The 24,475-nt window shown below is 58.2% G+C and overlaps 1 pseudogene; it reads left to right on the top strand.

Annotated features, from left to right (window-relative positions):
* Nucleotides 1–1,227: 1,227 nt before the first annotated feature.
* Nucleotides 1,228–23,451, top strand: LOC129082447 (patr class I histocompatibility antigen, A-126 alpha chain-like; annotated as a pseudogene).
* The last annotated feature ends 1,024 nt before the right edge of the window (nt 23,452–24,475 follow it).

The raw sequence follows: 24,475 nt of genomic DNA, 5'->3' as shown, positions 1-24,475 counted from the left end.
CATTATCATAATTAATAAAGAATATCACTGTCCAGTAGATGCAAAAGATCAGCAGGTACCCACATTTTATTTTTCATGTCTATTTAGGAAGGGGTCTGAGGAGACAGGTCCCGTTTCCATGGGAAGCCATGAGGAGGAAATAACAACGTAAAAGTCACCCTCTGCGCGTTCCGTCCGCAGCAGCCTCAGTGTGGGAGCCCGCAGGCCCTGCCGCTTCCTGGGACGGCCGTCTGCCCTCGTGGGCGGTGGCTCCTCCTCCCTGAAAAGGCCTTCCTCTCTGCTGTAGAGGGAGGTGACTGTCACAGACGGGGCAGCTGTCCCTGCACAGTCAGGCGCCTTTTATCAGTGAGAAATGTGGTGCCGTGAGTTACCTCCTTTGACATTGGCTGCAGGTGGGTTAGTCAGTCGCACCTGGAGAGGTCCCTGCAACGAGGCTGGAGACAGTCCTTCCTTGACGCCTCTTCCAAGAGACCAAACCTTGGGGCTGTGAGCCATGACCTTAAATCTGCATCTCCAGGGAGTGAGCGTGACATGTATCACTTACTAATGTATGAGTTTCTTTATACTGGTTAATGAGCCCCCGACAGTGATGTCAAATGTCCCCTTTCAGCAGGACGGGTTCCCAGGCCCCTTCGCCCACATGCCCGGGGCGGCCAGGGCCTGTTCCTGGAGGAGAGAGTCCGTGGTGCCCACAGGGAGCGGCGCTCGGGCTGCGCTGCAGGCACAGCGCTTGTCCAGGGCAGAGGAAAAGCCCCTGACATTTTGCCCAGTTGGCTTTCATTGTCCCCTTGGTGCGTCTCCATGTCCAGAGGACGGGGGTGAGGGGCACATTGAAATGCTGCCGAGGAGGCCAAGTGTGACAGACAGATTTTATGATCGACCCGTGAAATGAGTCCCTCAGTCACTGACTCAGCGGGAGTTCCCCGTTGGGGAATATCCTCTCTAACAAGAATTGACCCCATGAAGGCTGTCGCCCTCCTGCAAGGCAACGCCTCAGCCCAGGGAGGAAACGTGCACATCATCACTGTGTGTGTTTGTGTCCCTGCCATGCCAGGTGGCATATGGATGAAATCCAATTGTCATACCTCACAGGGACCCACCGGGAGCGGGAAATGTCCTTGGGGCCCACGGAGTAGTTTCCTGGGCTGTATTGTGGACAGAGAGGACATGCGCTGTGCACCCCAGAGGTTATAGCAGGAGAAGGTTCCCAGTGACAGTGTTCACTCCATGAAGACATCTTCTCAGGACCCCAGTGTGGCGGCTCACGTCCATGTGGAAGTGCAGGGAGCTGGGCCCCCGCAGGTAGGACTGGTGTCCGATTGGGTCCGAGCCACATCTGTCTGTCTGGGTCAAGATTCCCGCTCTTTGTTGCCACGTTCCCTTTAGTCCTCCATCCCTGTCTGTTGCAACTGTAAACGATAACCCTTTATTGACTTAACAGAAGGCAAGTAGCATTCTTGCTAATAGGTGTTCGTTGCTGCCTGCCCAGCTGCAGCGCAGGCACAACGACCTCCCTTGGATTCCCCGGTGGCAGCTTGGGAACGCCCTGCAATGTTGATGATTGCGCATTGTTCTGAGCCCTGCTTGGCATCTAATCATTCTGCAACCACCTTTCCATTATTTTATGGGATACCCGGCGGAAGTTACAAAGTCTCATAACTGTCATATCATTGCCCAGTCATGAGCTACACCAAGTGCATAGCAAATATTTTAGCGCGGCGGGGGGTGGGGAGGCTAAGAGGCCCCAGGCACCCCCATTCCTTCGCCCACCCCCCACACGCTAGCTTGGGGATTGTGAAAAGCAGCAGCACCGGAATTGAGACGTATTTTGCATCTGTGAAACAGCCAACCAGCTGCACAGAAGAAAGGAGACTATTGGCAGATGTAGCCGGTTGTGGGAGGAGTGGGAACGGGGCGGGGGGCCGGGGAAGGGGAGGAAGATCAGGAGGAGAATTAAACCCACGCTGCACACACGTGGCGACCCAACCACGCGGCTTTACAAGCAGAGAGGGGCTCTCTTGCCCCGCGGCTCAGGAAGCAGGAAAGCAGGGTGCGGCGGCGAAGCGGGGGCTCTCTCTTAGCGGTTAGAAAGGACGCAGAAGGGTCCCTCGCTCGCCCTGAGGATGGGGTTTTCGGTTAAGAAGGGGAGCCCAGCCGAGCGACCGGCTTGTTTTCTGTTCCTGAGAGACGGTGCCCCAACGGGCCCGATTTGACAAAGGGAGGCAGGTCGGGGTGTGCGGGTTCGTGGGTGTTTAAAGGTACTGTGGGATTTAACGGCACCATTGAGCCATTACTCTACCGGTATTAACTTTTGGATAAATTGTTCCTTTTCGGACCAAACTCTGGCACCGAGAGCCCCAGTTCCTCCTGGCGGTGAGCGAAGTCCAACCACAGGAAAAAAGGCCGCGGGGGGAGGCGCTCGTTTCTGTAACAATATCAGTGTAAATAAGGGCCACTCGACCTTTGGCGAGACGACAGGCCGAGTTAGAGCAGGCAGCTCAGCTTGCGGGGCGGATTTCGTTTCCAGGGGGTGCGGCTCCCAGTTCCGTCCTCCGCCGACGAGACTGCGGACCCAGCTCCCTCACGTCCCTGTTCAGCCTTCCCCTGAGACCCGTCTGTAAATCACATCAAATCAGCATCGTCAATCGGAGTTTCCTGGAAGTCATTCCTCGGAGCAAGGACGTGGTCAGTGAGCAAAACTCATCTGTCTTCATCCTGGAAAGAGGGTGGCAGGTGCGGGGTCACGGGGCGCCACCGAGTGAAGGTGACATCAGGCGAGCCCGCCGTGGCGCAGGGAAGTGTGGAGTGGGGTGGGAAGCCAGGCAAGAGTCGGAGGAACGAGAAACCCCGGTAGTGAAAGGGGAGCCCGTAGGTGTCCCTCCTGCCCGTTCGCAGAGCCTGGCTGCCGCCGCCTCGGCGCACGGGACGCGGCGGACAGTTCCCCGAGCAGGAGGCGGCCGAGAACAGAGTCCCGGGTCCCCGGGCCCGGATCCTCCTGACGCTCCGCCCAGTCCTCACTCCCATTGGGGGTCCGACGCTCAGAGCAGCCAATCAGCGTCACCCTGCTCTCGGGTAATTTCACAAGTCCTCACTGAATACCTGATATTCAGCCACAGCAACCCGTTGTCTGGGTCATGGAGCCCGGTTCCTGCTGCCGCTGCTCTCGGGGGCCCTGGCCCTGACCGCGACCTGCGCCGGTGAGTGCGCGGTCGGGAGGGAACGACGTCTGCGGGACAAGAAGCAGGGGGCGGGGACGCGGGCCCCGAGGCAGGCGCGGCCCCAGCACCCCCCGGAGCAGGCCCTCTCCGCACCCCGACCCTCCGCCCTCTTTCATTCGCCGGTCTCCTCCGCCTACCGGCATCCAGCGCCAAGGATCAATGCTCCTCCCCGCGCGCGCCCAGGTCCCCACACGCTGAGAGTATTCAGCACCGCCGAGCACGGACCGGACCGCGGAAAGAACCGGTACATCGTCGTCGGCTACGTGGACGACACGGAGATCGTGCGTTTCGACAGCGACACCCCGAACCCGAGGCTGGAGCCGAGGGCACCGTGGCTAGAGCAGCCGTGGGTGGAGGAGGAGCATCCACATTTTTGGGACGACTACACGCGGGACATCAAGAACTACGAGCAGATGTATGGAGGGAACCTGAACAACCTACGCGCCCACTACAACCAGAGCCAACACGGAGAGCCACGCGCCCCCGGGGCCGGACAGGGCCGCCATCCTGCGACGCGCCACTCCCGAAACTCCGGGAAGGAGCGGGCCCCGGTCCTCCGCCCAAGCTGCGGGGTGCGCGCAGCATCCAACCCAGAAAGAGCCCGTGGGGACTTGAACCCGTTTGGATGATCGTGGTTAAACACCGCGGGCGGGTCCTGAGGGCGGGGGGCAGACTTGTCCAATGCTAGGGCGGGAAGAAGTGCAGGGACCTGACCGCGGGAGGGGGTCAGGGTGTCACACCTTCCAGGAAATGCGGGGCTGCGTCGTGGGGTCGGACGGCCGCTTCCTCCGCGGGTACACACAGTTCGCCTACGACGGCACCGACTTCATCGCCCTGAACGAGGACCTGCGCTCCTGGACCGCGGCCGACACGGCGGCCCGGATCACCTGGCGCAAGTTAGTGGAGCTCCCTGATGCGGGGCGAAGACGAGGAGTCCTGGAGGACCAATGCGTGCACTGGCTCCATCTGTTCCGGGAAAACGGAAAGAAGACGCTGCTCCGAGCAGGTACCGGGCGCGGGCCTCCCCGGGGAGGGGTCTGCGGGCTGGGGCGGCTCCTACAGGGAGAGGAGGGAACTGGTCAGTGTCGGAATCCGCCTCCTGCTCCGGAGAGGGAAGGGCCCCCAGGTTTCCTTTTTCTGTGACTCCCCGCGGGCCCAGCTTCCTCTGAAGGACAACAAGGGACCCAGCCTCTCCCTGGAACAGCCACAGCAGCTCCCTCACACTGTGCAGCCACCTGGTGCCCAGGACGAGCTCCCTGGTTCCCGGGCTGAGCCTGTCTCTGGAGGCCTGACTGCGGCTTTTCTGAGTCATCAGCCTCCTCCTGAGTCTGTGTCTCCCCTTAGAGACCTGGACACTCGTACCCTTGATTCTCAACCTAATTCTAGAAATTTACACAAAACAGAAGATTACCCCAGGTGCCTCTGTCCAGGCTGGTGCCTGGGTGGTGCACCCCCTTCCCCACCCCCCCTGTCCTGTCCACTCTCAGGATGGTCACATGAGCCCAGTGACCATGGAAAATTCCTGGATGTTCTCACCCTCCCCTCAGACCCTCCAGAGACACACGTGACCCGCCACCGCATCTCTGACCGTGAGGTCACCCTGAGGTGCTGGGCCCTGGGCTTCTACCCCGCGGACATCACCCTGACCTGGCAGTGTGACGGGGAGGACCTGCCCCAGGACACGGAGACTGTGGACACCAGGCCTGCGGGGGACGGGACCTTCCAGACGTGGGCGGCCGTGGCCGTGCCCCCTGGACAGGAGCAGAGCTACACGTGCCGCGTGGGGCACGCGGGGCTGCCCGAGCCCCTGACCCTGCGATGGGGTGAGGGGGGGGCGTGGGCACAGAGCCTCTCCTCAGGGCGTCCCTGAGCGGGGTCAGGACTCGGGCCTGCGGGTGGCCTCTCGCCTCCCCTTGCAGACCCCCCTCCTGGGACCACCGTCCCCATCGTGGGCATCGCTGCTGCCCTGGGTCTCCTTGGAGCTGCGGTCGCTGTGGCTGTGACGTGGAGGAGGAAGCGCTCAGGTGGGCAGGGGGGGGGCCGAGGTCCCTGTCCCCCTGGGGGTCAGGCCCAGGTGGCCGTGTGCTCCGCCTTGTGAGTGGGCATCGTACCCACACGGGTGCTGCCCGTCGGGGGCCTGTTTGCCAACACTGACCCTTCAGTGAGGCCCGTGGGAAAATGAGGGACAAATTCATCACCTGATGACTCTAGCGATGGGGACGGATTCCCAGCTGTCACAGGCCAGAGGAGAAGGTCCCTGCTGAGGACAAATGTCCAGACAGCCGGTTGGCTCCATCCCCTACACATGTACTTTCCCTGTGTTTGCTGATTGTATGGGTGTTCAGTCACACTTCTGGAACCTTCTCTAGGCTTCAGGAGTGTGGGGCTCCTTTAGGGTGACGGGACCCAGCCTCCCTCCTGACTCCTCACAGAGTGTTTTCTTCCCACAGGCAGAGGCGGGGAGACCTACGCTCAGGCTGCCTGTCAGTCTGGGTGTTGGGAGGGGACGTCTAGGAGCCTTGGGAGCGTGTGGGCTGGAGTCTTCGATCCCCCACCCCATGACTGTGCTACTGTGTCCTTCCCCGGGGAGGGCCGGTGCCCAGGGCTCTGATGTGTCTCTCGCAGCTGCTAAGGTTGAGACCCTGGGGGCAGGACGCGGGGGCATTGGGACCGAGGGGCACCGCTGGGTTTGGGGGATCCTCAGAGTGGGACGTGCTGAGCAAGCGGGGGCTGTGGGGGAATGTGACACTTCTGAGCCTGAGCTGATTTTTTCATAACAACTTTCTTTCCAGGGTAACAGAGCTGCTTTCTATGAGATTTGGTGCTAGAATTGTCACTGCAGCCTCCCCTTGGGACCTAAGGACCCCCGACGGCTGTTTTGGCAACTGATCTCAGAACATGTCAGCATCCTCATCGGCCACACGTGAGGAGCTGGTCCCCAGGCCACCCTCCCCACGGCGACCTGCGTCCTCTCCCCTGGGGACTGTCCTGTCCTCTCAGCGTTGGGGTGAGCCTGTCCCCGTCACGATGCTCACTTCCTGTCCCATTGAGTTTTCATGGCCTGTTATCCAGCTGGGAGTCAGACCTGGGTGTGAATCAGTTCTTCACATTCTGGCTGCGAAGGGTCAGCGGGTTGAAGGAGGAGGAGATCCCTGCAGGTCCTACGCGAGCCCCTGCGGGACCCTGAGTGCTGAGTGTTTCGGGTGGGGGGGGGCGGGGCTCCGTGCCTTGTGGGCTTGGCACGGTCATTCCTCATTGGGTCACCTCCGTTGCTCCTTTGTCCTTGCTGCTTCCGGAGGACCTTGTCCCACAAGGACGTGGGTTGCCAGGGACTTGAGCGTCACCTGGGCCTTGTCGTGGCTCCAGGACTGTGTTCAGTGAGGACTACACGTGGCCACGTCACCCTGGGCTCGGGCCTGGGTCTGCCCCGTGACCCCTATCTTTTGGGTGTTGGTTGTTTCTTTTTTCTTTCTTTCTTTCTTTTTTTTTTTTTTTTTTTTTGTAGATGTTGTACCTCTCCTTGGATGTTTGTTTGTTTTTTTTTTTAATTAAACTATTAGGGTTTTTTTAAAGTAATTTATTACGATGTGTTTCTTTTTTATTGTTCAATCGCTGTTTCCCATACTTTTGCCCATGGCTCCCCCTGCCCCGTCTACCACCCTCCTAAATTATTACCGTGTGGTTTTTGTTAAGTTTATTGTGGTTGGAGCATCATCCCCATATGCGAAGGCTGCAGTACTGATCCAGCGTCAGGGGCCCTACAAGGGTCAACCGATGACCATAGAATCAGTGGGACGGCAGAGCGATGTCGCTCCCCTCCCCTCCCCCATCTCCCTCTGTCTCTAAATCAATCAGTAAATTGCTTTTTAGAAAAGAAATTGTACCTCCACTCAGATGGTGGTAGGAGGTGGGGCCATGACAGGTGCTCAGACCAGGAGGGTGGGACTCGGGGGAGGTCGCCGCCCCTGCCCTGGCTGCGGCCTTCTGTCCAGGGCCCCTGCCCCACCCGCGCGACCTCCCCTCCCCCGCACAGGACGAGCCCAGCTGCGGGGACCACCTCGGCCTCCGGGGAGCGGGGAGACCAGCCGGGCAGCTGCGCTCACCCGGGCAGAGTTACCCTGTGCGCCTTGGCCTCGGGGTCCGTCCCTGCTGTCCCCTCATCCTGCGTGTCACGCCGAGTCACAGGGCCGGCAAGTCCGAGGCGGGACGCGGAGGCTCACGGGGCACAAGGGCCCAGACGCGAGGGACGGGCCCTCTGGCTGTGTGGGACGGTGGGGCTGCGGGTCCCGGTGTCCCCTTTTCCCCGGGAACCGTGGACACCGGCGTGTCCCAGTCGCGGGGAGCGGCCTGCCCGGCGGTCTCCGCGCTGCGGGTGGGGGCGGGGCTGGGAGGCGCGGTCCGGGGACAGCCCCGGGCCGTCTGCGGGCGGTTCCGACTCGGGCTGTGGCGCTGTCCCCGAGTGGGACCGCGCGCGAGGGGCGGGTGTTCGGGAGGCTCCTCCCCTGCGAGTCGGCCTCCGCGCCCACAGAAGGTGCCGCAGCCGCCCCGTCCGCCGCCCGGACTCTGCGCCCCCCGGGGAGGCGCCTGGGCCGCGCGTGGGGGAGGGGCAGGGAAGGGGCTGCGGGACCGGCGCGCGGGCGTCCCCGGGGCGTGGGATGGAGCGCGCAGGGGCCGTGGAACGGGGTGCGCGGGCTACGGGGTTCGCGGGGCCACGGGCCAGCCTCCCACACGGAGCCGCGCGGGTCACTTCCCCTGGAAGGGGAAATGGAATGACGGACTTGTAACTGACATGTGCGGTTGGAGGCGGGGACAGGGCAGGTGACGGCGGGGCGTCGGGGGGAGGCCGCGGGTGGGGGTGGGTGGAGACCTAGGTTTCTGGGACGCGAAAGCAGAAGTGAGTCACTGTAACCGGTTCTCAGTAGAGGACATGGGTGATGGGGGAGCAGGGGGCCACGGGACTCATTTCATTCTGTAGATTCTTGAGAGTGTTTTGAATTCTCCTGTATGTGCATGAATGTGTCTTCAGAGAAGAAGTTACACTGAAATCCCTTCGCCAGCCCCGGCGGGTGCGGCTCAGTGGATGAGCGCCGGCCTGTGACCTGAAAGCGCGCCGGTCCCGAGCCCAGTCAGGGCCTGTGCCCGGGTGTGGGCCAGGTCCGCAGCGGGAGGCGTGCGAGAGGCCACCTATCCATGTGTCTCTCGCAAACATGGATGTTTCTCTCCCTCTCTTCCTCCCTCCCTTCCCCTCTTTCTAAAGATAAATAAATAACACCCCGAAAATCCCTACACTTAAAAAACTCTCATGAGTCCATGTGTGAACACATCAGACATTCCACCCCGTTCACCTCTGCAGACGCCCGTCCGCAGCCCCCGGCCCCGCCCCAGGTGGCCCGGCTCCCTGCGCACCTGGGCCGGGCGGACACCTGGGGTCCTTCGCCTCGACCCGGGCAGCCCCGGCCCCTCCTGTCCTGGTCCCCTGTCACCTGGATCCCACGTGTTCCTCTTTTTTTGGTTTTCTCCCTGGTTTCTCCCACTTTGCCCGGTAGTGTTTTACAAGAGAGAATGTGAAAATGAACTATAAAACTCTAACCACAAGAAGAACCTGCAGGCTCTCCTAGCCCTTATATGCATCTTGACTTGATATAGAACTCTCTGTTGAAATTTCCTTTTCTTCAGAAAAAACTTTTCTTCAACATCTTGTGGTTTCCAGACCCCTGTTTGCTGCCTCTGGGACGTTCCCAGGTCTCCCCTACCCTCTTTCTGAAGTTCCATTGTGACGTCGCCGTGTGGGTCTGCTTTTATCTGCTGCACTAAGCATTTGATTAGGTCCCTCAAAATAAAAGGTTTTATCTGTATATTTGAGTAAGAGTCTTGGAAACTTTTAAAATCATTTCCTATTCATCATTATTTTTTTGTTTTTATTTTTCATACTGCTTTTAGACCGGCTTTGTCACCTTGTTGGCTCCCTTGGCTGACAGGCTCACAGGCCCTTCTCCAGCTCGCCCGCAGGTCTCCGCTCATACGGCTCAGCAGGAGGGCAGCGGGGATCTTGCAGGTCACCTACGGAATTACTCATTTCTGTGATGAGAGTTTTAATTTCCAAGAGACCTTTCCTGTTCTGTGATTGCGAATAATTGTTGTCTTTCAGATGCCACTGTCTTCCGTGTCTTTCAGAGAATATGGAGAACAGTGGAAGGGGACCCGTAGGCCCCCTGGTTACCTGCTCCGTGACATCAGGATCCTTTCCGTCACAGCAGTTGGCCATGATCACATTTCTCTTTGTCATTCCTGCTGACGGCCCGTCGCCCCCAGGACAGTGCCAGAGTCACAGAGCCGGGGGCCTGCTCTTGCTCTGCGTTCTGTCCCCAGACCCTAACTAACCCTGACACAGCGGAGGCCTTGACATCCACGCGGGACGGTGAACTCGACTGTGGTTTGGAGCTACGTCCTGCTGCCGCTGGGGGTCCTCCTGAGCTGAGCCGAGCAGCCCCCTGTCACAGAACATTCTGGAACATTGCAAAAGTTCGCTTGCATGAAGTGCAGAGTCATAGAGTAAGGAGAGTCAGACGCTAGGAATGTTCCTAGGCAAGTGGAATGGGGAAATGGAGGCAAGAAAGTTAGAGAAGGCCAAACAGTCTGAACCACTTCTACCAGCTAGTGACCTGCAAGACCCGATCCCCCCTAACCGAGGACACTGGAGAGCACATGGTTTGCACCTCCCCTCCCTGATCAGAGAACACACAGCTTAAATCACCCTGGTTGGGGGGGAAATAAACAACAGAGACCCAGTTAATGCCATTTGTGCCATGTGCTCCCAAGGACAGAAGACGTCAGGAGAACAAATACGAAAAAAAAAACCCAAACATTAGGGCCCAACAGACCAACGACAGAAGTGACACAGTGGCGCCGACCGGGGTGACCCGCAGCCCCCAACCTGCCATTTTGATGCAGTCGCGTATTAACGCCGCCCCCCCCCCCCCGGCGGGGAGCAGGTGGGTATTCAGACAACGGCCTCCCTGAAGATTCCCACCCACGGAAGAGAGACAAAAGCCCCCAGACGGAGACCCGGGGCGGCTCGCTCTAGGGCGCACCCCTGGCCCCGATCGGAGGTGAGCTGTTTGCTCCGTAAGGGTCCGCTCAGGGTACCAGCCAGCGGGGCGGCAGGTCCCCGCAGCCCTCAGGCGCGGCCCCCAACCTGTCTGCAAGGCCGCCTTTTCCTCGGACTCCCCGGTGAGCTGCCCGCAGCCTCGTCCTCGGCTCCCCCCACCCATGTGCTGGGACTTCCACTCCCCGCCTCGCTGACCTTGCAGCTTCGGCCAATGGGTGACGCGTTTCCTGTAACTCGATTAGAGCAGCCTGGCTTACACCCTTTCCAGTTACTTCTCTTACCCAAAGTTTTTCTTACGTCACTGTCCCCAGCTTTAATACACATAATTCAAAATCCCTTGAACTCTGGGTGTGAATTGCCAGAGGAAGTCACGCACCCCCGCCCCGAAGGCCACGCCCCACAGTCCGGCCAGACGCAGACCCGCTCAGGCCCAGGCCCGTCCCGAGACACCAGCTGCTGTGGACCCCGTGAGACTCAGTCATCAGGGCTCTGCGAGAAAACGCCCTGCGTGCACCGCAGCCGCACCCGAGCCTCCTCTCCCCTGCCCCACAAGGACCCCATACCGACGGCCCAGTGCGTTTGCTCTGAAGGTCACCCCTGACCCTCTATGTGGACCCCATGGCAATACGGCCTGAGACACGGGACGCGGTCCTGTGTCCCTGGTCACCATCAGTGCGTTGATTACAGCATTTAGACACGTTCCATCTTTCCGCTTTGATAAAACCATAATACAAGAAACATCCATCCATCCATCCATACATGCATGTGTATGTAGGTCTATATATACACGTATATATGTATGTATATATAAAAACAAGTGTGATTATCTTCTTAGGATAAATTCCTGAAAGGAATTTCAGTGTCTAATTGTAAGCACATTTAATTTGTGAGACCTTCTGTAAAGCGTCCTTCAGGGATTTTGTCCGGGTTTTCCAGCCTTCCATCTTGACAACAGCGCGTGTTCCCCACCCCCTGGCTGATGCGCTCACCGTGGTCTTTCCTCTTTGCCAAACACTCAGATTTTCATGTTAATTCCTGCTTATCTTAGTCCACGTTCTCATTTTCGTCTACAGCTATTTGTTACTAAAGTAATTGTTTAACGTTTGCATTTCTTCTTTTCCAAGTGTTTTTTAATACTATGTTTTCCCTGGCTTGTAACTATTGTTAAATATTAAATCTAAGAAGGAAGGAAAAGCAGCGCCCACATCGGACCGGGTCTGGCGCTGAGAGCGAGGCCCGTGTCGCCAGGAGCCGGCCTGGCGCTCAGTGCGAGGCCACGTCCCTCTCCGGTTGGACACACGAGGTCTCACAGGACACCGGCGTCAGACGACGACACCCGAGACTAAGGCGATGACAGACGAAACAGCACCACGTGCCCTGCGTCTCCTCCGCACGGAGGGAAACGGCCGCGGGGCAGCCCGCGCACCGCAGCGCCCCCGGCGGCCGGCGGCGGGGAGGCAGCGTCTGTCCTGTGCCACCGCCTCCGCGCCCCCGGCCGCCGGTCCCCGGGCACATCCTGAGATGCCCAGTCACTGACTTGCCCCCACGTCCTAATGACGCCAATCGAGAGGGGCCCTGCGCGCACAGACCCTCCTGCGCACGCACCCGGCCCCTGTCCCCCTCGAAGGCTTGCGCACGGAGAGGGGAAGGGAGGGAGAAACAGAGGGAGAGAAACATCGCTGCGCGGATGCCTCGGGCTCTCCGCGTCCTGGAGACCTGGCCGGAGCCCAGGAGTGTGCCCTGACTGGCCCTACGCCGCACACAGTCCCCTGAGCCACGCCAGCCACGGCTCTCCGGCAGCACATTGTGCGTCTTGGAGTTTGGTTATGGGCACGAGTTTGCATCCCCGGAGTGTATGGTTGACATAGAGGAGTTTCCTGTTTGCCTTTATCATTTTTCATCTTTGAGTCTTGCTTAGGGGATTTTCATTCCAGAATTGTAAAACCTTCATATATTTTCATCTAGGGGAGAGGGGTCCAAGGGTGAAGGGAAACAGAATTGTTTGGGGGAAATTTGGGGGAAGGTGAATAGGTGAGGAATTCTAAGGTGAAACTCCAAAGTGTACCTCTTCCCGTTTGCAGTTTTATGTGTATGTATGGGGCCTACACGTATTTGCTACATGTTGCCTTCAGCACGGATGTTCTGTTGAAGTAAAGACTTACGTGCCTCCTGATGTTCACAACAAAACACCAAGGGTCCCGCAGCGACGAGCACAAGGACTAGCTCCAGGGACGAGGGCTTTTGATCGTTTACAACCTTAGGCGTTACATCATCTTTTGGTTAATGTCTCCACACTCCCGTGGTTAAGTGCACATTAAGCACACTTTCTTGGATATGCTGTATCTTGAGGACGTATCCAAGACCCTCACAGACAAAGGAAGACCCCTAGCTTCCAAATGAAGACAATTCCCATGCACATCAATCTATGAGTCACACAGTGTCTTTGGGGGAGAGTTTAGGCGGAGACTGCAAACTCAATACTTTCTCAACACGCACTGCCTCGTTTGGTAGCTACAAGATACATATGGGTTTTGAATTAAAAGTAAATAAAATTAAAAGTTCAACAGCTCCACACACAGGTCGCCCTTCAAGTGCTCAACAGCCACCTGCAGCCACTGGCTGCTGATTTCGATGTGCGGGGACAGGACAATCCTGCCGGGGTCCAGCCTCGGCGGGTCTCAGGGTCCCGGAAGGAGAGACGGCGTCGGCGAAGAAACGGAGGGAGACACTAGCGGGAGACGCGGGAGGACGGCCAGGCCTGGGAGTCTGGACTGACAGCCTTTCAGCTCAGAAACTTTATTTTTACAGGGATAGAATGAGGCACTGATACAAGGTGCGATTACTTCAAAGGTTATTACAAAAAATACCACAGCATAGTACCGGGAAACTTAAAAACAACCGTTTTTAGTAAATGTTATTGTGATTGGAAAAGTACCATTGTTTGCAGATATAATAGTACTGAGCAAAGGGTATGCTGACCAGGAGGGCTAGTCAGACATTCAAATAGAGCGAGAAGTACAGACTGTTACTTCCTACAAAATGTCTATCAATAATTCTCAAACATTAACAAAGGTTAAGAAAAATTCAATAGACAGAGCAGTTATTCTATAAAGGTTATTTTGAAGCCTTCAGGGGCTACCTGTCTGGGGAGGCGATCGACGTCCCATCTGTTTTGTGCAGGTGCAGCCCCAGTGTCACGTGCCGTTTTTGAGACACCCAAGGTCACACCGGGCTCAGCAGCCCGCGCGGCTGTCCCGTGGGGGGTTAGCTGGAAGCCAGGCACAGAGAGGAGGATTTCTATGTATTCGTTCCCAAGTACTTAACTCGTAACACCTAACTAACTTCCCTGGCCTTCCCACCTGCCTGTCTCCCTTCCTCCAGGCTCCCGCCCGGGGTGTGGGAGGGGACGGCCTCCATAATTCTGGGAGGTGGCATCCCACCCGAGGGAAGTCTCGATAGAACTTTCCTCCACGTCTCTGGCAGCTGGTCTGCCCAAAGTCTAATATTAACTTTCTCGACAGGGGAAGTGAGAAGCAGTGGGGTGTGTCCTGGGCTTTTGCTCTGCCAGTAATAATTCTTTCTGGGCAGTATCCGAGGAACTGTGCGGGCCTTTAGCAGTAGGGTACAAGCGCCGTAAAACCGCACCACCAACCACCAATAGTAGCAGGCACGCAAGGAGGGGCGACCGCGAGACCCAGCTGTGGCTGCTTCTGCCGTGCAGCCGGCCTCATTCGTGCCGACTGTGTCAAGGGTCGGCTGTGCTGTTGGTCGGCTCCCGACACAATCCCTTGGTCCGGAATGTTCTGTTGGATGGAACTGCTTTTCATGTTCTCTGGGCCTCGAGTCGCAGCACTAGAGCCATAAAAAAATGAAGGAGACGATATTACTTCTCTGACACGCGACATCAGGTTTCTGTCTGCGACATGGGTACATATTGCGCTGCTGTACAGCAAACAAAACCAGGCCTCAGGCACCCACTGTATTTAGTTCAAACAGGAAACCCCTGTCCCCCCACCTCCCTCCCCAGACCGAGGGCACTCTCTGAAATCTCACTTCCAGGGGGTGACTGTTCTCCTAGAAGAACCCAGGGCAACGCTCTCAGCAGAGTGTGGGAGGCAGGGCCCCCTCGGGGAGAGGGATCCTAGGGAGGGAGGGGGCGCAAAGGTAGGGGGGAGGCTCCCCCGGCTTCTCCAGAGCGGCCGTTCTCACAGTGCGGTCTGTGGAGCCCTTGAGGGTTCTCAGACCCTTTCACGGATCTATGAGGTCAAAACTATTTTTATAGGATCAAGGGCATCATTTGCCTTTTCACGGTGCCCACGTTTGCTCTGAGGAAACGTAGCAGCAACGGGGGCTGGGACACCCGACGGCAGTAGCAGGCGCTCCTCTCCACGGCCCAGTCACAGACGGGAAAACAAACCAGTGTCACTGTAGAAAGACACGGATGAAGGATTGAACATTATCACCTTTACTAAACCATCGTCCTTAAATCAACAGTTTTAAAATACCGTGCCTTCCAGTGGAGGTGGCTGAGCAGGGAAATGTGTATTCTCATGGCCCCACGACCACATCAACATTAGAACTACGCTACAAACAACTGTACAAACAACCGTCCTTCAGAACCGCCGGAAATCTGGCTGCACAGAAGCCCCACAAATCCGGGGTTAAGAAGCCACAACGAGAGGCTCAGGGAGGCGGAGTCGCAGAGCGGGCCTGTCCCACAGCCACGTGTGGCCGGTGAAAATCTAAAGAGAGATCTCGGCTGCGAAGGTTCCCGCAAAGAACAGGGGTCCCAGACACGCGCAGGGCCCCCCAGCCCAGGGCTCCGTGCCCGGAACACAGGGCCCCGCAAACGCTCGTTGTGAAAGGCGGCGCTGACGGTGGCTGAGTGAACGGAGGCCCCGGCAGCGCCTCTTAAAGGGCCGCGCGCACGGACTTGCTCGGAGCTCAAGGGCGCGGACAGCAGCTCCAAAGGCCCCAGGAGCGGACGGGGAGCAACGGAATCGTCCGGCATCAGGGCGCGAGCTGAGGGCAGCGGTGTCCCAGACCCACGTGCCGGCGGGGACAGTGTCCTTTCCTGGGCCCTCCCCTCAGAGCCGGGGGCAGACACCAGGTCGGAGCCTCCACTAACCTGCCTCCCACTATTTCTCCCACCCTGGTGATTCCCTGGAACCGCACCTCCTACCCCCCCCACCCCCAAACTGCCGGGCCCCCCGCGGCCCTTTCCGGTGATCCTTCCATACAGGCAGCCTGTCTTGGCTCCTGCTGAAGCCATTCACGCTGGGCTTCCCGGAAACGTCCCAAACAAGCAGCGCCCGGCCTGGGCCTGTCCTGTGTCTCCACCTGGTGGAAGGTTCAGGCCTCAGCAAAGCACCGCCCACCGACTCCCCGGGGGTCGCGGCCCGTCCTCGCAGCCGGTCAGCCTGCGGGTAAATCCCCGCCCCCCGCCCCCCCCCTCCCAGCAGTAATCACGACGCAGCTGCGGCGGGAGCGCGCGCCCTGCCGGCAGGGGGCGCCCCGGGAGGGTGACCGGGAGGCTGCGCCGCGGGGCCCTCCGGGACACCCGCGTGGGGACGCTCTAGCAGGACCAGGAGGCGGCGCGGCGCCACCTCACACAGAGAGACACACGCAGGAAGCCTGCCTCAGCGCGGAGACAAGGAATCACGTCCCAATGAAAGAAGAGAACAGAACTCCAGGAAAAAACGAAACGAAACGGAGACAAGCCATCTACCAGACGCAGAGCTCAAAACGCGGGTTGTCAGCGCGCTCAGAGTACTTAGGGGAGAGGAGACGGAGTCCGCGTGAACTTCAGCGAAGAGATAGGACACCTAAAAATAAACTAGACAATATAAAGAACACATTATAAATGAAAAGCTCCATTACTGAAATGAGGGATACACTACAGGGAATCAGCAGTGGAGTAGCTAAGGCAGAAGACGAAATAAGAGACTGAGAAGAAGCAGGAAACACCCAATCAGAAGAGCAAAAAGGAAAAAAACTACACACACAAACAATGAGGATAGCGTAAGGAGGCTCAGGGACAAGTTCAGGTCGATCCACCTTCATATCATGATGGTGCCTCACAGAGAAGAGAGGGAGCAAGGAATTGAAGCCCTAGTTTAAAAGAAATGATGGAAAACTCTCCTAATCTGATGAAGGCAGTTGACACAAGTCCAGAAAGCGGAGAGTCCCCAACACGATGAACCGAAAAAGCTCCACCAAGACACGTCATAGCTAAAATGCCAAAAGTTAAAGACAAGAAGAGAGTTTTAAAAGCACCAAGATGAAAGCAGCTAGTTACCTAGAAGGCAGCGCCCATACACTGTCAGCTGATTCCTCAGAAGAAACATTTGGGGTCAAAAGAGATGGGCAGAGCTGCCCTGGCTGGTGTGGCTCAGTGGACTGAGTGCCAGTCTGCCAACCAAAGGGTTGCTGGTTCAATTCCAAGTCAAGGCACAGGCCCGAGTAGCAGGCGAGGTCCCCGGGTGGAGGCACGTGAGAGACCACCAAACACTGATGTTTCTCATCCTCTCTTTCTGCCTCCCTTCCCCTCTCTCTAAAATGAAAAGGATCAAATCTTTAAAAAGAAAGAGATTGGGAAAGCTATCATTTTTCATTGAAGGACACAGAAAGAGCTTCCCAGACAAGAAGAGGCTAAACGAGTTTATCTCCACCAACCCAGTCTACAAGAAATGCTAAAGGGTGTTCTTCTAGAAGAAGAGGAAGAAAAATATCAATAATAAAATGGCTATAAATACACATCAAGAATTACTTTAAGTTAAAATAAATTGATCGCTCTAATCAAGACATATGGTGCCTGAATGAATAACAAAACAAGACCCTTATATATGCTGTGCACGAGAGACTCCATTCACTTCGAAAGATAAGCACAGACTGAAAGTAAAGGAGCGGAAAAAGGTATCTCATGAAAAGGGAAGCGAGCAAACCAAAACAAGCTGGGCTATCAATACTTACACCAGACAAAATAGACTTTAAAGAAAAGGCTATATGACAAGGGACAAAGAAGGACCCAGCCATTCCACCTCCTGATACTTATCTGGAGAAACTCAAAACACTAAATCAAAAAGGCGTACACACCCATACGTTCTGGGCAGCAGTATTTACAAAAGTCGAGCTATGGAAGGAACCTGGCGTCCCTCAACAGATGGACGGATAAAATAGAGGCGGTGCACCCATCCAACAAGATATGACTAAGCCCCACGAAAAGATTGAAATCTTGCCCTCGGCAACAACATGGATGGAAGGGGTTGCGCTGTGTGAAGTAAGTCAGACAGAGAAAGAAAAATGCCAGATGATTGCACTTATATGTGGAATATAAAGCACAAAATTAATGCACAAGTTGAACGGAAACAGATTCATAGATACAGGGAACAGGCCGAAGGCCGCCAGGTGGGAGGCGGGTAGGGGGCTGGGTGGAAAAGGAGAAGGGGCTGAGAAGGGCAGGTGGGTCGTTACAGAACCGTCACGGGGATGTGAGGTGCAGCGTGGGAATGTAGTCGGGGATACTGTTAACTGCGTGCGGTGTCACACGGGCACTGGGTTTATGGGGGGATGGGTCTGTAATTTATACAAGTGTCTACTCACATGTCCTACACCTGAAACTACTATGATATTGCACATCGACTGTAATTGAGAAATAAAACATGTTTAAAATGGGTCTTGAATTCATTATACAAATGGATTGATTTCTTAACTGTCCTTAATGAAAATAGGGAACAACAAATAAAAGATCTCCCATGAACACGGGGAAGGTGCACAAACCCACTTCTGCCACATTTGCAAGGGTGATGAGCCCAGGAAAACGGCCCGTGTGGGCTGAGCCAGCCTCTGTTTCATGGAGCAGCGTGTCCACTTAAGAGAGTGAGTGACGCAGGAACTGTGGTGACTGAGGGTGGGTGGCCTGGCGAACACTGTCTCAGAAATGAACGTGCGCCTCTCCCTCAAGGAAGGCCGCCGGCCAGCGGGCACCTGACAGCACTTGTCTGGGTAGAAGGGAAGCTCTCAGGGGAAAACCAGGATTTTGGCAAACTTGGGTCTCACCACGGAAGGCAGACATCTTCCCCGAGCTGACAGACGTTTCCCATGGGATCTGCAGTAACGTCAACAAATGTGATTATTTGATGATGTGTAACTAAAGGCATCAACACTGGGAGAGCTGTATCATTTCGTAAGACAATGCATTACTTTCGAATGATTCTGCGTCAGTTCAAGAGCCATCAGGAAACATAAGAGAGCAGGAAATACTCCGTGGTGTTTCAGGTTCCACTTTGCAAAGTGCTTTCCAGGAGCTGCCGCTTGCAAAGCTTTAGTGTGCGATCACAGAGGAATTGCCACGCTTACCTGAAAGCTTATATAAAATGCTGCTCCTACAGATTTCTGTGAGGCTGTATACTTCTCCATCTACTTCAGCCAAAATAACAGATTAAACACAGAAGCACATATGAAAAGCCAGTGGTGGGCTAATGCTACAGACAAGAACTGAGACCTGCAAAGACGTAAAATGTGAGTAGATCCACTCTTATCGCTACCTTGTTAATTTTCAATAGTTATTTTTTCATTTAAAAAACCATTATTTCTGTGAACATGGGACAGGTATTAATATTGTTCTGAGTGAATTAATATTTTTCCAACTGTTTTATTCCTTGTGTGGTAAATATTCATGGCTGTGACCCCCACAAACGAAATTATTTGGGGATCCGCCCTGTATTGTAAGACTGTGTAGATGTTCTGAATCCAAAACGTTGGAGAGCCGCTGAATAAAGCAGCCCGTGGGCCGGGCTCAGGGAGACACCGGGACAGCGAGCTCTCCGCGCAGGAGGGGGGCTCCGGGCGGGGTCCCGGGTCCCCGGGCCTGGCTCAGGGTTTCAGGCTCAGCATCGAGTCTGGGGCGGGGTCTCTCCGCGTTGGAGTCTTTCCATTCCCCGGGGTTTCACTTTCCTTTTCACAACCTGGGTCAGGTTGTCTCGCCTGGATACTCGTGACGCTCTGCCACTTCTCACGCCCATTGGGTGTCCGGACACGAGACCAGCCAATTAGCGTCACCGTGGTCCCCAGCCTAACGTGCTCAGCGGCTACCGGCACCTGTGCTCCCCGGGCTCAGGTTAGGGCTCTTGGTAACCTGGACGCTGCTCCCGCTGCCCCCGGGGCCCAGGCCCTGCCCCAGAGCTGGGCAGGTGCGTGCGGGGTCGGGAGGGAACGGCCTCTGCGGAGCAGGAACGAGGGGACCCGGGGGGCGCACCCCGGGATGTGGCGAATGGCGAATATCAATAAATGGTCTCATGTCTACGCATCTTCGGTGCATATAGTGCAAGTGTTTCCGAGGATACGGGGTTTGTTCCAATACAAAAAGGAATTATGCTACTGCAACCACGTGAATCTGCTAGCTCATGAAGTGCTTTTTACCGCCAAATGCAGAAACATAGGAAAATAATGTTAGGGTGTCGCTTAACAATTTTGAATGGAACTGCATTAATATAAGAGTGTTTGATAAAAAGGGGATGTAACCTAGACCCCTTTGACGATGCTCCTGCACAGGCCCGGGCTCCGCAGGGCGCCTCCCGCGGCACAGACAGGGGGCCTCGGGCCCTCGGCGACACCGCAGGCCACTCCTGAGCCGTCCCCGCCCCGAAGCGGCTTTTAGGGTACATAACCCTGCATGAAGAAGACACCCTTTGGGCAATATGTTTCCTTATCATTTGATCAATGAACAAGTCCTTAGAAACCCGAATTTACAAGACCACACATTTAGGGCCTGGAGGTGGAGCCCCAGAATTTCACCTGCGCCGCACGGGATGCATAGAAATCACGTGAAGGGAAGCTCGCGGTGCACAGTCTGCGGAGGTGACGCGTTTGTTGCCTGTGCCCCCGGGCGCAGCGCAGGATGCCCCGTAGCATAACCCGTGTTTCTGTTTGTGGTGTAAATGGGCCTCTCCACTGCGCCCGGGCAGTAAACGAGAATTCTGGTTGGTCATTTAATTGATCATTTGAACAGGTTCAACTTGTGCTCAGCCGTCCTGGCCTGAGCCGGAGCCTGCACCCCGGGCATCTCTGAGGCAGGTGGCGCTGCCGCCAAGCGTCGCCTTTTTCAGGCCCAGCGCCACTGGCCCCGGGGAAGGCGGAGTGATTCCTGCCCCGTCATAGGCCGGGGGCAAGGCTGCCAGTTTTCTGCGGAGGGCCCTCGCCTGGTTCCCATCTGCCCTGTCCTACGACCTCCTCTGTTGCCTCGCCAACGGTAGGGGGCGCTGCTCTCCGTGCCCCTGCTGCCCGGGCCCACAGCGGCCGGCGGCGTGGGGTCCTCTCCGCCTGAGCTCCGGCAGCGCTGCACTGACTGCGCTCTGTCCTGGGGGCCCTGAAATGGGGCTCCTTCCCCTTCCTGGGAGCCCTGCGGCGTCAGCTGCTCTATCCCAGGCCTCGGCGGCCCATCCCCTTCGGTCTTGTCCTCTTGTTGGGAATCTGCTCTGGCACCTTGCGATTCCTGCCTGGTGTGTTCTCTTCCGCCCTCTGAGTGCTGTGGGGTCTGCGGCCCGGGCCGAGGACCTACCACTTGCCTTCCTAGCCCTGCTGGGCCCGCGACACCCACATGTCCCCGTGGGTCTTACAGGTGACACCGGCACCAGGAAATAACGGGGAGCCAATGCAGGGGACCGTGCTGTTCCCTCGGCTTGAGGAATGCAGGTTCCCTCCACATCCATACTCACCTGGTAACAATAATACTAGCCTAACGACAACAGCAATGACCCCTGAGATGCATTCAGGGACAGCGTCACCCAAGACGACTGGGGGATAACGAGCCCGAGTCCCCGAGTCGCCATCTGCAGTCGGGGGACAGCGCCGTGGTCGCCGGGCTGCTCTGGGCGCCCTGCAGGGCAGGCTCTCTGACCAGGGCAGCTGCGGGGCACACAGGGGCCTCGGTCCCACGGGGCAGAGCCTCGGGCAGCACAGCCGTCGGGCCGCGGCCTGGCGCGGGGCAGCCCCTGGTCTGTGCACCTCAGCGGTCTCTGTGGGGGCTCCGCCGTCCGCCCCAACTCGGCCCCAAGTCTTGGCACCTGACTGAGCCGTGGCTCTGGGCCAAGAGCCCCCAGCGCCAGCTCAGTCGCTGTGCGCCCTCTGCAGACACGGCCTTCATCCGACCTTCATCATCCGGTCAACAGGGTGACGGGTGCAGGGGGAAGGTGACCGCCCCCAGGGAGAGGGACAGGCGGAGCAGGGAGCAGGAGAGTTCCTAGGAAGCCAATCGAGGGACAGAGACGGGGTGAGTGGGATGAGAGGTCAGGAAAGAGTCCCCGGAGTAAGGGACGTGAATAGTAAAACGGGAGCCCTGACCTCTCCGTCCTGCCCGTTGGCACAGCCGCCCAGGGCGCAGCGCCCACCCGCGCGCGGAGCGCCAGAGTCCTCGGAGCCGGACGAGGACTCGGCGCGGAACCCAGGTCCCCGGGCCTGGATCTTCCTGACGCTTCCCCAGGTCTCCCTCCCATTGCGCCCCAACTCTGGAGCCGCAGGTCGGCGTCCCCTTGGTTCCGGGTCTAAAGCTGCCCCAGAGAAACGATCTCTGTCTCCCAGGCCTTCAAGGTCTGGGCCACGGGACCCGGGGCCCCGAACCCCACTGCTGCTCTCGGCGGCCCTGGCTCTGACCGAGACCTGCGCCGCTGAGTGCGGCGTCGGGAAGGAACGGCTCCTGCGAGGCGAGTGACAGGGGGTCCGGCGTGGGCCCGTACGCGGGGAAGGGGCGTCGGCAGCGCCGCCGGGCCAGACGCCGGACCCTCGATGCCCGCCTCGGCGCCGCCCCTCCGCCCTCCCCGCCGACAACTGTCAACCTCCGACCCCTTTTCTGTCCCCGGTGCCCCTGCCCCTACCGGCCCCACCTCGGCCGCAGGACGCACGTCCTCCCCGCCCCCAAGACCCCGCGCGCTGAGACACTCCCGCACCGCCGTGTACGGCCCGGGCCGCGGGAAGAACCCCCGCATCGGCGTCGGCTACGTGCACGACGCCGCGATCGTGCGGCTCGACCGCGACGCCCCGACCCCGAGGCTGGAGCCGCGGGTACTGCGGCTGGAGCAGCCCTGGGAGGAGCAGGAGGGTCCAGGTTTGGGGAGGAGCGAGCGCGGGACATCGAGCACAGCGAGCGGACTTCCGAGCGACCCTGGGGAAGCTGCGCGCCCGCCCCCGCCAGAGCGAGGACAGACAGCCCCGCGCGCCGGGGTCCGGGCACGGCCCCCATCGCCACGGATGGGCGGAGGAGCCGGGGTCTCCCCGAGTCTCCCTGTGTCGAAGCCTCACCCTCAGCTTCACCAGGAGGCTGAGGTCGGGTGGGGGCGGGGCTTACCTCGGGGCGGGGTCAATGTCGAGCAACCTGAGGGGAAGGACTGGCGCGTTCCTGGGGTCCGCCAGGAGCTTCCTCCGCGGGTACAGTCTCCTTCTCTAACGGTACCGGCTACATCGCCCTGAACGGGGACGTGCGCTCCTGGATCGCGCCACGCACGAATGCCCAGGTCACCTGGCGCCAGTTGGTGCAGGTCCCCGATGCGGACGTCTGGAGGATCTTCCTGGAGGACACGTGGGTGCGCCGGCTCCGCCTGCTCCTGAAGAAGGGGAAGGAGACGCCGCTCCGAGCAGGTGCCGGGGCGCGGGCCTCCCCGAAGGGGTCTGCGGGCTGGGGCGGCTCCTACAGGGAGAGGAGGGACGTGGTCAGAGTCAGACTCCGCCTCCTGCTCGGGAGAGGGAAGGGCCCCCAGGTTTCCTTCCTCTGTGACTCCCCCGCGGGCCCAGCTGTCTCTAAAAGACAGTAAGGGACCCAGCCTCTCCCTGAGTTTGTACGGAACGTTTGATTCCCACAGGCAGGGGCAGGGAGACCTACCCTCAGGCTGCCTGTCAGTCTGGGTGTTGGTAGGGGACATAAGGGGCCCTTGGGAGCACGTGGGCAGGAGTCTAGGAGGGGGCTCCCCACCCCGCGACTCTGCTGCTGTGTCCTTCCCCAGGCGGCGACAGGTCCCAGGGCTCTGAGGTGTCTCTCGCAGCTGCTGACGGTGAGACCCTGAGGGCAGGAAGTGGCGGCACTGGCCCCGAGGGGCACCGCTGGGTTTGGGGGATTCTCACAGTGGGACATGCTGAGCCTGCGGTGGCTGTGGGGGACTGTGACACTTTTGAGTCGGACCCGAATTTGTTCTGGACCATTTTCTTTCCCAGAGCGACAGGGCTGCCTTGTAGGGGACTTTGTGCTAAAGCGGTCACTGCAGCCTCCCCCTGGGACTTCAGAAATCCCTGCCTGCTGCTGCTGCACCCGGCGTCGGAAGGTGTCTGCACGGTATTAAAATTAGCTATTTATTTCTATATAAAATTCAACAGAAGGGACTGAGATTAAAAGCTCCAAGGGATATGGTTTCCGGAAGGCGTGATTCTAGCTACACTTCACCCCATTTGTTAAGCGGGTCTAAGTCACTTGAAGTTCATAAAGTTACAATGAGGTGTGGAGCCAACCCGGGTGGGACAGAACGTGCGCCATGTGACAAAGGGACCCCATGGCTTCTCAGTGACGTTCCCCGGGGACCACCTGAGCTCCCTGCACAATTCAGGTTTCTTCCGCACATCAAAATGTGACCTTTCGGAGCCTCTGGCCGTGGCTGGGTTTGTCCCCTGATGCTAATCAGGTGCTGCTTGGTGGCCCAGGAGTCCCCTGAGCGTCCAGGCCCCCCTCCTGCAGCCCTCAGGGGTGTCCCTGTGGGGCTCAGAGCGCCGACGCCTCTGAGGGTGGGGACACCTGCCTACAGCAGGAGCTGCTCCGGCGCCCACTGTCCTCAACCCCCCGCAGACCCGGTCCTCAGTCTGCGGGTGCCTGCCTCGTCCGGCGCCGATGTCCTTAGCGGCTTCCCCTGAGGGGTCCTCCCCAAGAAAGAGCCCTCGGGCCACAGGGCCAGCCTGGCTGCTGGGCTGAGCCCAGAATCAGGAGACAAGGGACCCGCGAGGCGGGAGGGGAAGAAGCGGGAAGCCTCCCTGCGTTCCCGGCTGCAGCCGCTGGGGGCGCTGCCGGGCTGTGGGCGGTGGGAACAGCGGGAGGGACTGGGTGCTGAAGGCCTGTGGATGAGGCATTTCACAGCGTTTCCTAACGATTAAACCTGGGGGGAGGGAAAGGAGACAA

This window comes from Pteronotus mesoamericanus, unplaced genomic scaffold (genome assembly GCF_021234165.1).
Source record: "Pteronotus mesoamericanus isolate MK-2021 breed Mesoamerican mustached bat unplaced genomic scaffold, CSHL_Meso_final scaffold_128, whole genome shotgun sequence".
Classification (NCBI taxonomy): domain Eukaryota; kingdom Metazoa; phylum Chordata; class Mammalia; order Chiroptera; family Mormoopidae; genus Pteronotus; species Pteronotus mesoamericanus.
Note: the sequence above shows the minus strand (reverse complement) of the source record. Positions and strands in the feature narration are given on the sequence as shown.